The following is a 12,372-nucleotide window of genomic DNA, read 5'->3' on the forward strand; positions in this document are numbered from 1 at the left end:
AGTGAGATTTAGGATGGAATTCCAGAGCTTAAGGAACCCCACCCCCCCCCCCCCACCCCCGGGCCAGGCAGCTTAAGGCACGGCAGTGGTGGAATGATGGGAATCAGACGATGTTCGCGAGGCGCAGAGATCTTGGAGGGTTGTGGGGATGGTAGGAGGGATGACCAAAAGCGGCTTCCTACAGTTGCGTGAAAGCGAGGACAGCCCCTTCGACACCCTGGCCACAGACCAGTTTTGCCCACCGGACTCCCACGCATTTGCCCACGAAAGAAAGATCGAATTACCTGGTTCTTGTCTTCACTTATCTTCTGAAGCCAGTGTGCATTCTAATATTCACTTGATGTGAGCGACAAAATACCTAAAACCAAAAAAAACATTCCATCACACATCCACTTTTCACACTGAAACACCACTGGCAGCTCTGCGACTGTTGGGCCTACATGGCGGGTTCCAACTCCCAATCCAGTCACCGCACTATCGGAGAGTCAGTGCTGAGGGAGCGCCGCACTGTCGGAGGGTCAGTGCTGAGGGAGCGCCGCACTATCGGAGAGTCAGTGCTGAGGGAGCACCGCACTGTCGAAGGGTCAGTGCTGAGGGAGCGCCGCACTGTCGGAGGGTCAGTGCTGAGTGAGCGCCGCACTGTCGGAGGGTCAGAAAGGGAGCGTCGCACTGTCGGAGGGTCAGTGCTGAGGGAGCGCCGCACTGTCGGAGGGTCAGTGCTGAGGGAGCGCCGCACTGTCGGAGGGTCAGTGCTGAGGGAGACTCACACTGTCGGAGGTTCAGGAAGGGAGCGTCGCACTGTCGGAGAGTCAGTAAGGGAGTGTCGGGGTGTCGGAGAGTCAGTAAGGGAGCGTCGCACTGTCGGACAGACAGTAAGGGAGCGTCGCACTTTCGGAGGGTCAGTAAGGGAGCGTCGCACTGTCGGAGGGTCAGTAAGGGAGCGTCGCACTGTCGGAGGGTCAGTAAGGGAGCGTCGCACTGTCGGAGGGTCAGTAAGGGAGCGTCGCACTGTCGGAGGGTCAGTAAGGGAGCGTCGCACTGTCGGAGTGTCAGTAAGGGAGCGTCGCACTGTCGGAGAGTCAGGAAGGGAGCGTCGCACTGTCGGAGTGTCAGTAAGGGAGCGTCGCACTGTCGGAGGGTCAGTAAGGGAGCGTCGCACTGTCGGAGGGTCAGTAAGGGAGCCTCGTACTGTCGGAGAGTCAGTAAGGGAGCGTCGCACTGTCGGAGAGTCAGTAAGGGAGCGTCGCACTGTTGGAGAGTCAGTAAGGGAGCGTCGCACTGTCGGAGTGTCAGTAAAGGAGCCTCGTACTGTCGGAGAGTCAGTAAGGGAGTGTCGCACTGTCGGAGAGTCAGGAAGGGAGCGTCGCACTGTCGGAGGGTCAGGAAGGGAGCGTCGCACTGTCGGAGAGTCAGTAAGGGAGTGTCGCACTGTCGGAGGGTCAGGAAGGGAGCGTCGCACTGTCGGAGAGTCAGTAAGGGAGCGACACACTGTCGGAGGGTCAGTAAGGGAGCGTCGCAATGTCGGAGGGTCAGTAAGGGAGCGTCGCACTGTTGGAGGGTCAGGAAGGGAGCGTCGCACTGTCGGAGGGTCAGTAAGGGAGCGTCGCACTGTCGGAGCGTCAGGAAGGGAGCGTCGCACTGTCGGAGGGTCAGGGAGGGAGCGTCGCACTGTCGGAGAGTCAGTAAGGGAGCGTCGCACTGTCGGAGAGTCAGTAAGGGAGCGACACACTGTCGGAGGGTCAGTAAGGGAGCGTCGCACTGTCGGAGAGTAGGTAAGGGAGCGACACACTGTCGGAGGGTCAGTAAGGGAGCGTCGCACTGTCGGAGGGTCAGGAAGGGAGCGTCGCACTGTCGGAGGGTCAGTAAGGGAGCGTCGCACTGTCCGAGAGTCAGTAAGGGAGCGTCGCACTGTCGGAGGGTCAGTAAGGGAGCGTCGCACTGTCGGAGGGACAGGAAGGGAGCGTCGCACTGTCGGAGTGTCAGTAAGGGAGCGTCGCACTGTCGGAGGATCAGTAAGGGAGTGTCGCACTGTCGGAGGGTCAGGAAGGGAGTGTCGCACTGTCGGAGGGTCAGGAAGGGAGCGTCGCACTGTCGGAGTGTCAGTAAGGGAGCGTCGCACTGTCGGAGGGTCAGTAAGGGAGCGTCGCACTGTCGGAGGGTCAGTAAGGGAGCGTCGCACTGTCGGAGGGTCAGTAAGGGAGTGTCGCACTGTCGGAGGGTCAGGAAGGGAGCGTCGCACTGTCGGAGAGTCAGTAAGGGAGCGTCGCACTGTCGGAGGGTCAGTAAGGGAGCGTCGCACTGTCGGAGGGTCAGGAAGGGAGTGTCGCACTGTCGGAGGGTCAGGAAGGGAGCGTCGCACTGTCGGAGGGTCAGTAAGGGAGCGTCGCACTGTCGGAGAGTCAGTAAGGAAGCGCGCACTGTCGGAGAGTCAGCAAGGGAGCGTCGCACTGTCGGAGAGTCAGTAAGGGAGCGACACACTGTCGGAGGGTCAGTAAGGGAGCGTCGCACTGTCGGAGAGTCAGTAAGGGAGCGACACACTGTCGGAGGGTCAGTAAGGGAGCGTCGCACTGTCGGAGGGTCAGTAAGGGAGCGTCGCACTGTCGGAGGGTCAGGAAGGGAGCGTCGCACTGTCGGAGGGTCAGGAAGGGAGCGTCGCACTGTCGGAGGGTCAGTAAGGGAGCGTCGCACTGTCGGAGGGTCAGTAAGGGAGCGTCGCACTGTCGGAGGGTCAGGAAGGGAGCGTCGCACTGTCGGAGGGTCAGGAAGGGAGCGTCGCACTGTCGGAGAGTCAGTAAGGGAGCGTCGCACTGTCGGAGGGTCAGGAAGGGAGCGTCGCGCTGTCGGAGAGTCAGTAAGGGAGCGCCGCACTGTCGGAGGGCCAGTAAGGGAGTGTCGCACTGTCGGAGGGTCACAAAGGGAGCGTCGCACTGTCGGAGGGTCAGTAACGGAGCGTCGCACTGTCGGACGGTCAGTAAGGGAGCGTCGCACTGTCGGAGGGTCAGGAAGGGAGTGTCGCACTGTCGGAGGGTCAGAAAGGGAGCGTCGCACTGTCGGAGGGTCAGTAACGGAGCGTCGCACTGTCGGAGGGTCAGTAAGGGAGCGTCGCACTGTCGGAGGGTCAGGAAGGGAGCGTCGCACTGTCGGAGAGTCGGTAAGGGAGCGTCGCACTGTCGGAGAGTCAGTAAGGGAGCGTCACACCGTCGGAGGGTCAGTAAGGGAGCGTCACACCGTCGGAGGGTCAGTAAGGGAGCGTCGCACTGTCGGAAGGTCAGGAAGGGAGCACCGCACTGTCGAAGGGTCAGTGCTGAGGGAGCGCCGCACTGTCGGAGGGTCAGTGCTGAGGGAGCGCCGCACTGTCGGAGGGTCAGAAAGGGAGCGTCGCACTGTCGGAGGGTCAGTGCTGAGGGAGCGCCGCACTGTCGGAGGGTCAGTGCTGAGGGAGCGCCGCACTGTCGGAGGGTCAGTGCTGAGGGAGACTCACACTGTCGGAGGTTCAGGAAGGGAGCGTCGCACTGTCGGAGAGTCAGTAAGGGAGTGTCGGGGTGTCGGAGAGTCAGTAAGGGAGCGTCGCACTGTCGGACAGACAGTAAGGGAGCGTCGCACTTTCGGAGGGTCAGTAAGGGAGCGTCGCACTTTCGGAGGGTCAGTAAGGGAGCGTCGCACTGTCGGAGGGTCAGGAAGGGAGTGTCGCACTGTCGGAGGGTCAGAAAGGGAGCGTCGCACTGTCGGAGGGTCAGTAAGGGAGCGTCGCACTGTCGGAGTGTCAGTAAGGGAGCGTCGCACTGTCGGAGAGTCAGGAAGGGAGCGTCGCACTGTCGGAGTGTCAGTAAGGGAGCGTCGCACTGTCGGAGGGTCAGTAAGGGAGCGTCGCACTGTCGGAGGGTCAGTAAGGGAGCCTCGTACTATCGGAGAGTCAGTAAGGGAGCGTCGCACTGTCGGAGAGTCAGTAAGGGAGCCTCGTACTATCGGAGAGTCAGTAAGGGAGCGTCGCACTGTCGGAGAGTAGGTAAGGGAGCGACACACTGTCGGAGGGTCAGTAAGGGAGCGTCGCACTGTCGGAGGGTCAGTAAGGGAGCGTCGCACTGTCCGAGAGTCATTAAGGGAGCGTCGCACTGTCGGAGGGTCAGTAAGGGAGCGTCGCACTGTCCGAGAGTCATTAAGGGAGCGTCGCACTGTCGGAGGGTCAGTAAGGGAGCCTCGTACTATCGGAGAGTCAGTAAGGGAGCGTCGCACTGTCGGAGAGTAGGTAAGGGAGCGACACACTGTCGGAGGGTCAGTAAGGGAGCGTCGCACTGTCGGAGGGTCAGTAAGGGAGCGTCGCACTGTCCGAGAGTCATTAAGGGAGCGTCGCACTGTCGGAGGGTCAGTAAGGGAGCGTCGCACTGTCGGAGGGACAGGAAGGGAGCGTCGCACTGTCGGAGTGTCAGTAAGGGAGCGTCGCACTGTCGGAGGGTCAGTAAGGGAGTGTCGCACTGTCGGAGGGTCAGGAAAGGAGTGTCGCACTGTCGGAGGGTCAGGAAGGGAGCGTCGCACTGTCGGAGTGTCAGTAAGGGAGCGTCGCACTGTCGGAGGGTCAGTAAGGGAGCGTCGCACTGTCGGAGGGTCAGTAAGGGAGCGTCGCACTGTCGGAGGGTCAGGAAGGGAGTGTCGCACTGTCGGAGGGTCAGGAAGGGAGCGTCGCACTGCCGGAGGGTCAGTAAGGGAGCGTCGCACTGTCGGAGAGTCAGTAAGGGAGCGCGCACTGTCGGAGAGTCAGCAAGGGAGCGTCGCACTGTCGGAGAGTCAGTAAGGGAGCGACACACTGTCGGAGGGTCAGTAAGGGAGCGTCGCACTGTCGGAGAGTCAGTAAGGGAGCGACACACTGTCGGAGGGTCAGTAAGGGAGCGTCGCACTGTCGGAGGGTCAGTAAGGGAGCGTCGCACTGTCGGAGGGTCAGGAAGGGAGCGTCGCACTGTCGGAGAGTCAGTAAGGGAGTGTCACACTGTCGGAGGGTCAGTAAGGGAGCGTCGCACTGTCGGAGGGTCAGTAAGGGAGCGTCGCACTGTCGGAGGGTCAGTAAGGGAGCGTCGCACTGTCGGAGGGTCAGTAAGGGAGCGTCGCACTGTCCGAGAGTCAGTAAGGGAGCGTCGCACTGTCGGAGGGTCAGTAAGGGAGCGTCGCACTGTCGGAGGGTCAGGAAGGGAGCGTCGCACTGTCGGAGGGTCAGGAAGGGAGCGTCGCACTGTCGGAGAGTCAGTAAGGGAGCGTCGCACTGTCGGAGGGTCAGGAAGGGAGCGTCGCGCTGTCGGAGAGTCAGTAAGGGAGCGCCGCACTGTCGGAGGGCCAGTAAGGGAGTGTCGCACTGTCGGAGGGTCAGAAAGGGAGCGTCGCACTGTCGGAGGGTCAGTAACGGAGCGTCGCACTGTCGGACGGTCAGTAAGGGAGCGTCGCACTGTCGGAGGGTCAGGAAGGGAGTGTCGCACTGTCGGAGGGTCAGAAAGGGAGCGTCGCACTGTCGGAGGGTCAGTAACGGAGCGTCGCACTGTCGGAGGGTCAGTAACGGAGCGTCGCACTGTCGGAGGGTCAGTAAGGGAGCGTCGCACTGTCGGAGGGTCAGGAAGGGAGCGTCGCACTGTCGGAGAGTCAGTAAGGGAGCGTCACACCGTCGGAGGGTCAGTAAGGGAGCGTCACACCGTCGGAGGGTCAGTAAGGGAGCGTCGCACTGTCGGAGGGTCAGGAAGGGAGCGTCGCACTGTCGGAGGGTCAGGAAGGGAGCGTCGCACTGTCGGAGGGTCAGGAAGGGAGCGTCGCACTGTCGGAGAGTCAGTAAGGGAGCGTCGCACTGTCGGAGAGTCAGTAAGGGAGCGTCGCACTGTCGGAGAGTCAGTAAGGGAGCGTCGCACTGTCGGAGGGTCAGGAAGGGAGCGTCGCACTGTCGGAGGGTCAGGAAGGGAGCGTCGCACTGTCGGAGGGTCAGGAAGGGAGTGTCGCACTGTCGGAGAGTCAGTAAGGGAGCGTCGCACTGTCGGAGGGTCAGTAAGGGAGCATCGCACTGTCGGAGGGTCAGGAAGGGAGCGTCGCACTGTCGGAGAGTCAGTAAGGGAGCGCCGCACTGTCGGAGGGCCAGTAAGGGAGCGCCGCACTGTCGGAGGGTCAGGAAGGGAGCGTCGCACTGTCGGAGGGTCAGGAAGGGAGTGTCGCACTGTCGGAGAGTCAGTAAGGGAGCGTCGCACTGTCGGAGGGTCAGTAAGGGAGCATCGCACTGTCGGAGGGTCAGGAAGGGAGCGTCGCACTGTCGGAGAGTCAGTAAGGGAGCGCCGCACTGTCGGAGGGCCAGTAAGGGAGCGCCGCACTGTCGGAGGGCCAGTAAGGGAGTGTCGCACTGTCGGAGGGTCAGAAAGGGAGCGTCGCACTGTCGGAGGGTCAGGAAGGGAGCGTCGCACTGTCGGAGGGTCAGTAAGGGAGCGTCGCACTGTCGGAGGGCCGGTAAGGGAGTGTCGCACTGTCGGAGGGTTAGAAAGGGAGCGTCGCACTGTCGGAGGGTCAGTAACGGAGCGTCGCACTGTCGGAGGGTCAGTAAGGGAGCGTCGCACTGTCGGAGGGTCAGGAAGGGAGCGTCGCACTGTCGGAGAGTCGGTAAGGGAGCGTCGCACTGTCGGAGTGTCAGTAAGGGAGCCTCGTACTGTCGGAGAGTCAGTAAGGGAGCGTCGCACTGTCGGAGGGTCAGGAAGGGAGCGTCGCACTGTCGGAGGGTCAGTAAGGGAGCCTCGTACTGTCGGAGAGTCAGTAAGGGAGCGTCGCACTGTCGGAGGGTCAGGAAGGGAGCGTCGCACTGTCGGAGAGTCAGTAAGGGAGCGTCACACCGTCGGAGGGTCAGTAAGGGAGCGACACACTGTCGGAGGGTCAGTAAGAGAGCATCGCACTGTCGGAGGGTCAGGAAGGGAGCGTCGCACTGTCGGAGAGTCAGTAAGGGAGCGTCGCACTGTCGGAGAGTCAGTAAGGGAGCGTCGCACTGTCGGAGAGTCAGTAAGGGAGCGTCGCACTGTCGGAGGGTCAGGAAGGGAGCGTCGCACTGTCGGAGTGTCAGTAAGGGAGCGTCGCACCGTCGGAGGGTCAGGAAGGGAGTGCCGCACTGTCGGAGGGTCAGGAAGGGAGCGTCGCACTGTTGGAGGGTGAGTAAGGGAGCGTCGGAGGGTCAGGAAGGAGCACTGCACAGTCGCAAGACACTTTATCAGTTGACACGGGCTTTGTCGTCTGCCTCAGGTGCCTGTATAACATTCCATGATTACTATCGAAGAACAGCTTCCACAAAAAGGTAGGTGAACTCAAAAGAGCCATTTAATTTGCTCTGACCAGACCTTCTGGTGCACAAGACCGGATTTGCGGTTTCACTCCCCCACTGCTCCTCATTAGTGAAGGCACCGTCAGCCCATTGAGCCTGAAGCACAGACTGCGCGTCGCTGAGCGATGCTTGCTGGCATCCTGAAAGGATCTCACATTTTTAGTCACGCTGTTCTGACACGTCCGTGTTGCTTCCAATTTCACTGAGCTGCAGTTTCCCGCTCGCACCACTAGTGCGCTCCCTTGGCCTTCCTGTGCTGCCACCGAGATTTGTGAACAAATGGAGTGGAGACACACAAGCGATAAGAATCATCCGAGCCTTTACAGAACGGCACACACGCTCGTCTCCGTGGCTCTGACTCACACCACTGAGTCAAAAGGTCATGTGTTCCACTCCCATTCCAAAGACTCGATCCGCATAATACAGACACGGGGCGAGCGTTGAAAGAACGCCGCACTGTCGGAGGGCCAGTGCTGAGGGAGCACCGCACTGTCGGAGGGTCAGTGCTGAGGGAGCGCCGCACTGTCGGAGGGTCAGTGCTGAGGGAGCGCCGCACTCTCGGAGAGTCAGTACTGAGGGAGCGCCGCACTGTCGGAGGGTCAGTGCTGAGGGAGCGCCGCACTCTCGGAGAGTCAGAACTGAGGGAGCGCCGCACTGTCAGAGGGTCAGTGCTGAGTGAGCGCCGCACTGTCAGAGGGTCAGTGCTGAGTGAGCGCCGCACTGTCGGAGGGTCAGTGCTGAGGGAGCGCCGCACTGTCGGAGGGTCAGTGCTGTGGGAGCGCCGCACTGGCGGAGGGTCAGTGCTGAGGGAGCGCCGCACTGTCGGAGGGCCAGTGCTGAGGGAGCACCGCACTGTCGGAGGGTCAGTGCTGAGGGAGCGCCGCACTGTCGGAGGGCCAGTGCTGAGGGAGCACCGCACTGTCGGAGGGTCAGTGCTGAGGGAGCGCCGCACTGTCGGAGGGTCAGTGCTGAGGGAACGCCGCACTGTCGGAGGGTCAGTGCTGAGGGAGCGCCGCACTGTCGGAGGGACAGTGCTGAGGGAGCGCCGCACTGTCGGAGGGTCAGTGCTGAGGGAGCGCCGCACTGTCGGAGGGTCAGTGCTGAGGGAGCCCCGCACTGTCGGAGGGTCAGTGCTGAGGGGGGCACCGCACTGTAGGAGGGTCAGTGCTGAGGGAGCGCCGCACTGTCGGAGGGTCAGTGCTGAGGGAGTGCCGCACTGTCGGAGGGTCAGTGCTGAGGGAGCGCTGCACTGTCGGAGAGTCAGTGCTGAGGGAGCGCCGCACTGTCGGAGGGTCAGTGCTGAGGGAGCGCCGCACTGTGGGAGGGTCAGTGCTGAGGGAGCGCCGCACTGTGGGAGGGTCAGTGCTGAGGGAGCGCCGCACTGTGGGAGGGTCAGTACTGAGGGAGCGCCGCACTGTCGGAGGGTCAGTGCTGAGGGAGTGCCGCACTGTCGGAGGGTCAGTGCTGAGGGAGCGCTGCACTGTCGGAGAGTCAGTGCTGAGGGAGCGCCGCACTGTCGGAGGGTCAGTGCTGAGGGAGCGCCGCACTGTCGGAGGGTCAGTGCTGAGGGAGCGCCGCACTGTCGGAGGGTCAGTGCTGAGGGAGCGCCGCACTGTCGGAGGGTCAGTGCTGAGGGAGCGCCGCACTGTGGGAGGGTCAGTGCTGAGGGAGCGCCGCACTGTCGGAGGGTCAGTGCTGAGGGAGCGCCGCACTGTCGATTTGGAATGGGGGCAGAGCTCCGCACCGCGTGTCCGAAATCCCAAAAGAGAACATCCCGAACAAGCAACTGAAAGTAACGATTGTATTATCTCGTTGCTGTTTATTGGATCTCGCTGTGCGCGAAAGTGGCGGTCCGCTTCCCGCATGACAGCCCTGCAGAATGTCCTTCTGTTAGACAGGAGGCACTGCGAGCCGCCCCGAGGGTGTGAAAGAGCCGGACAAAAAGCAAAGCTCATCTCTCGCTCCCCTCCCAATTAACAATTGGCCCTTTCATGTCACTGGAGTTACTGCAATTGGAATGAGTCGCTACGGGACGGGAGAGGGGGGGCGGGGGGGGCCTGACTGAACAACCCGACAGGAAACCAGCAGCACAAACCGGCTGCCTGTTGCAAAGCCTCACTACGTTCGGCGTCAATCTGCCCCTCGGCTGTGGAGTGAGGCGCGCAGGGCTGTACGGGGGAGGGCGGTGCGGAGCCACGGCCAGGGACCAACCCCCCCCCCCCCCGACATGGCTGGAGAGTACGCCCGTACCATACGGACGTCTAGGTGTCAACAAGGTGGTGGGGGAGACGTCGGGCAAGCGGGAATGTGAGGGAGTCGGCGCTCACCGCAGCCAGATATCCCGTCGACCCCCATCGGCGCGGCGTGGGCCCGCTTACCGGTGGGAAGGAGGCCTGGGGTGGAACCACAAGTGCAGTGGGGAGGTGCGGTGCGCGGGAGAATAACCTGCCAAGGCTGAGCTGGGAAACATGCGAGCGACAGCACCTCTGGGAAAGTACCCGAGCACACAACAGATCGTCGCTGCAGGGTGAATTCAGCTCGGCAGCTGAAAACGTCCCACACACGTCAACAAGTCACCCGCCTTCCCCAGAACTCGATAGAACACAGGTACCCTCCCCACAGTGCTGTGAGGGGAGGGGGGGAGAATCGGTTGGGGGGGGGGGGGGGGTTACAATACTTACAGTATACCCACAAACTCGAGGGAAGATCTGGCAAGCGGCTCTGGCTAGACAGTCCTCAGCACTCACGCAACGAGCCGCACGGGTTGTTCAGTCACACCCCCTGACATCTGGTGGAGCTGCGAGAGGCTGGGAGGCCCTGCTGACTCAGCCCCACACCCCCCTGGAGTTCACCACGGGGCCGGCAGCTTGGCTCGTCAGCCCGTCCGTGCTCCACCCTCCAGAGTCGGCAGGTGGTGGGTTCCAAACCATCACATTACACCACAGAGCTGAGGGAGCGCCGCACTGTCGGAGGGTCAGTGCTGAGGGAGCGCCGCACTGTCGGAGGGTCAGTGCTGAGGGAGCGCCGCACTGTCGGAGGGTCAGTGCTGAGGGAGCGCCGCACTGTCGGAGGGTCAGTGCTGAGGGAGCGCCGCACTGTCGGAGGGTCAGTGCTGAGGGAGCGCCGCACTGTCGGAGGGTCAGTGCTGAGGGAGCGCCGCACTGTCGGAGGGTCAGTGCTGAGGGAGCGCCGCACTGTCGGAGGGTCAGTGCTGAGGGAGCGCCGCACTGTCGGAGGGTCAGTGCTGAGGGAGCGCCGCACTGTCGGAGGGTCAGTGCTGAGGGAGCGCCGCAATGTCGGAGGGTCAGTGCTGAGGGAGTGCCGCACTGTCGGAGGGTCAGTGCTGAGGGAGCGCCGCACTGTCGGAGGGTCAGTGCTGAGGGAGCGCCGCACTGTCGGAGGGTCAGTGCTGAGGGAGCGCCGCACTGTCGGAGGGTCAGTGCTGAGGGAGCGCCGCACTGTCGGAGGGTCAGTGCTGAGGGAGCGCCGCACTGTCGGAGGGTCAGTGCTGAGGGAGCGCCGCGGTGTCGGAGGGTCAGTGCTGAGGGAGCGCCGCACTGTCAGAGGGTCAGTGCTGAGGGAGCGCCACACTGTCGGAGGGTCAGTGCTGAGGGAGCATCGCACTGTTGGAGGGTCAGTGCTGAGGGAGTGCCGCACTGTCGGAGGGTCAGTACTGAGGGAGTGCCGCACTGTTGGAGGGTCAGTGCTGAGGGAGCTCCGCACTGTCAGAGGGTCAGTGCTGAGGGAGCTCCGCACTGTCAGAGGGTCAGTGCTGAGGGAGCGCCGCACTGTCGGAGGGTCAGTGCTGAGGGAGCGCTGCACTGTCGGAGGGTCAGTGCTGAGGGAGCGCCGCGGTGTCGGAGGGTCAGTGCTGAGGGAGCGCCGCACTGTCAGAGGGTCAGTGCTGAGGGAGTACCGCACTGTCGGAGGGTCAGTGCTGAGGGAGCGCCGCACTGTCGGAGGGTCAGTGCTGAGGGAGCGCCGCACTGTCGGAGGGTCAGTGCTGAGGGAGCGCCGCACTGTCGGAGGGTCAGTGCTGAGGGAGCGCCACACTGTCGGAGGGTCAGTGCTGAGGGAGCATCGCACTGTTGGAGGGTCAGTGCTGAGGGAGTGCCGCACTGTCGGAGGGTCAGTACTGAGGGAGTGCCGCACTGTTGGAGGGTCAGTGCTGAGGGAGCTCCGCACTGTCAGAGGGTCAGTGCTGAGGGAGCGCCACACTGTCGGAGGGTCAGTGCTGAGGGAGCATCGCACTGTTGGAGGGTCAGTGCTGAGGGAGTGCCGCACTGTCGGAGGGTCAGTACTGAGGGAGTGCCGCACTGTTGGAGGGTCAGTGCTGAGGGAGCTCCGCACTGTCAGAGGGGCAGTGCTGAGGGAGCTCCGCACTGTCAGAGGGTCAGTGCTGAGGGAGTGCCGCACTGTCGGAGGGTCAGTACTGAGGGAGTGCCGCACTGTTGGAGGGTCAGTGCTGAGGGAGCTCCGCACTGTCGGAGGGTCAGTGCTGAGGGAGTGCCGCACTGTCAGAGGGTCAGTGCTGAGGGAGCGCCGCACTGTCGGAGGGTCAGTGCTGAGGGAAATCTGCACGGTCGGAGAATCTGTTCTGGGGGAGCTCCACACTGTCGGAGGGTCAGTGCTGAGGGAGCGCCGCACTGTCGGAGGGTCAGTGCTGAGGGAGCGCCGCACTGTCGGAGGGTCAGTGCTGAGGGAGCGCCGCACTGTCGGAGGGTCAGTGCTGAGAGAGTGCCGCACTGTCAGAGGGTCAGTGCTGAGGAAGCATCGCACTGTCAGAGGGTCAGTGCTGAGGAAGCATCGCACTGTCAGAGGGTCAGTGCTGAGGGAGCGCAGCACTGTCGGACGGTCAGTGCTGAGTGAGCGCCGCACTGTCAGAAGTTCAGTACTGAGGGAGCACCGCACTGTCGGAGGGTCAGTGCTGAGGGAAATCTGCACGGTCGGAGAATCTGTTCTGGGGGAGCTCCACACTGTCGGAGGGTCAGTGCTGAGGGAGCGCCGCACTGTCGGAGGGTCAGTGCTGAGGGAGCGCCGCACTGTCGGAG

General features: G+C 62.8%; 1 protein-coding gene across 1 annotated transcript in view; it reads right to left on the bottom strand.

Annotated features, from left to right (window-relative positions):
- The window catches only part of LOC140399439 (uncharacterized), a 165,152-nt gene extending 155,037 nt beyond the window's left edge, over positions 1-10,115 (bottom strand). Inside the window, exons 1-2 of the mRNA XM_072489017.1 lie at positions 10,003-10,115; positions 285-358 (exon numbers count right to left, since the gene is read on the bottom strand). The gene's annotated coding sequence lies outside the window, so the exon portion shown is untranslated. The remainder of the gene's footprint in view (positions 1-284; positions 359-10,002) is intronic.
- Positions 10,116-12,372: the final 2,257 nt, after the last annotated feature.

The sequence above is a fragment of the Scyliorhinus torazame genome, chromosome 22 (assembly GCF_047496885.1).
Source record: "Scyliorhinus torazame isolate Kashiwa2021f chromosome 22, sScyTor2.1, whole genome shotgun sequence".
NCBI classification, from domain to species: Eukaryota; Metazoa; Chordata; class Chondrichthyes; order Carcharhiniformes; family Scyliorhinidae; genus Scyliorhinus; species Scyliorhinus torazame.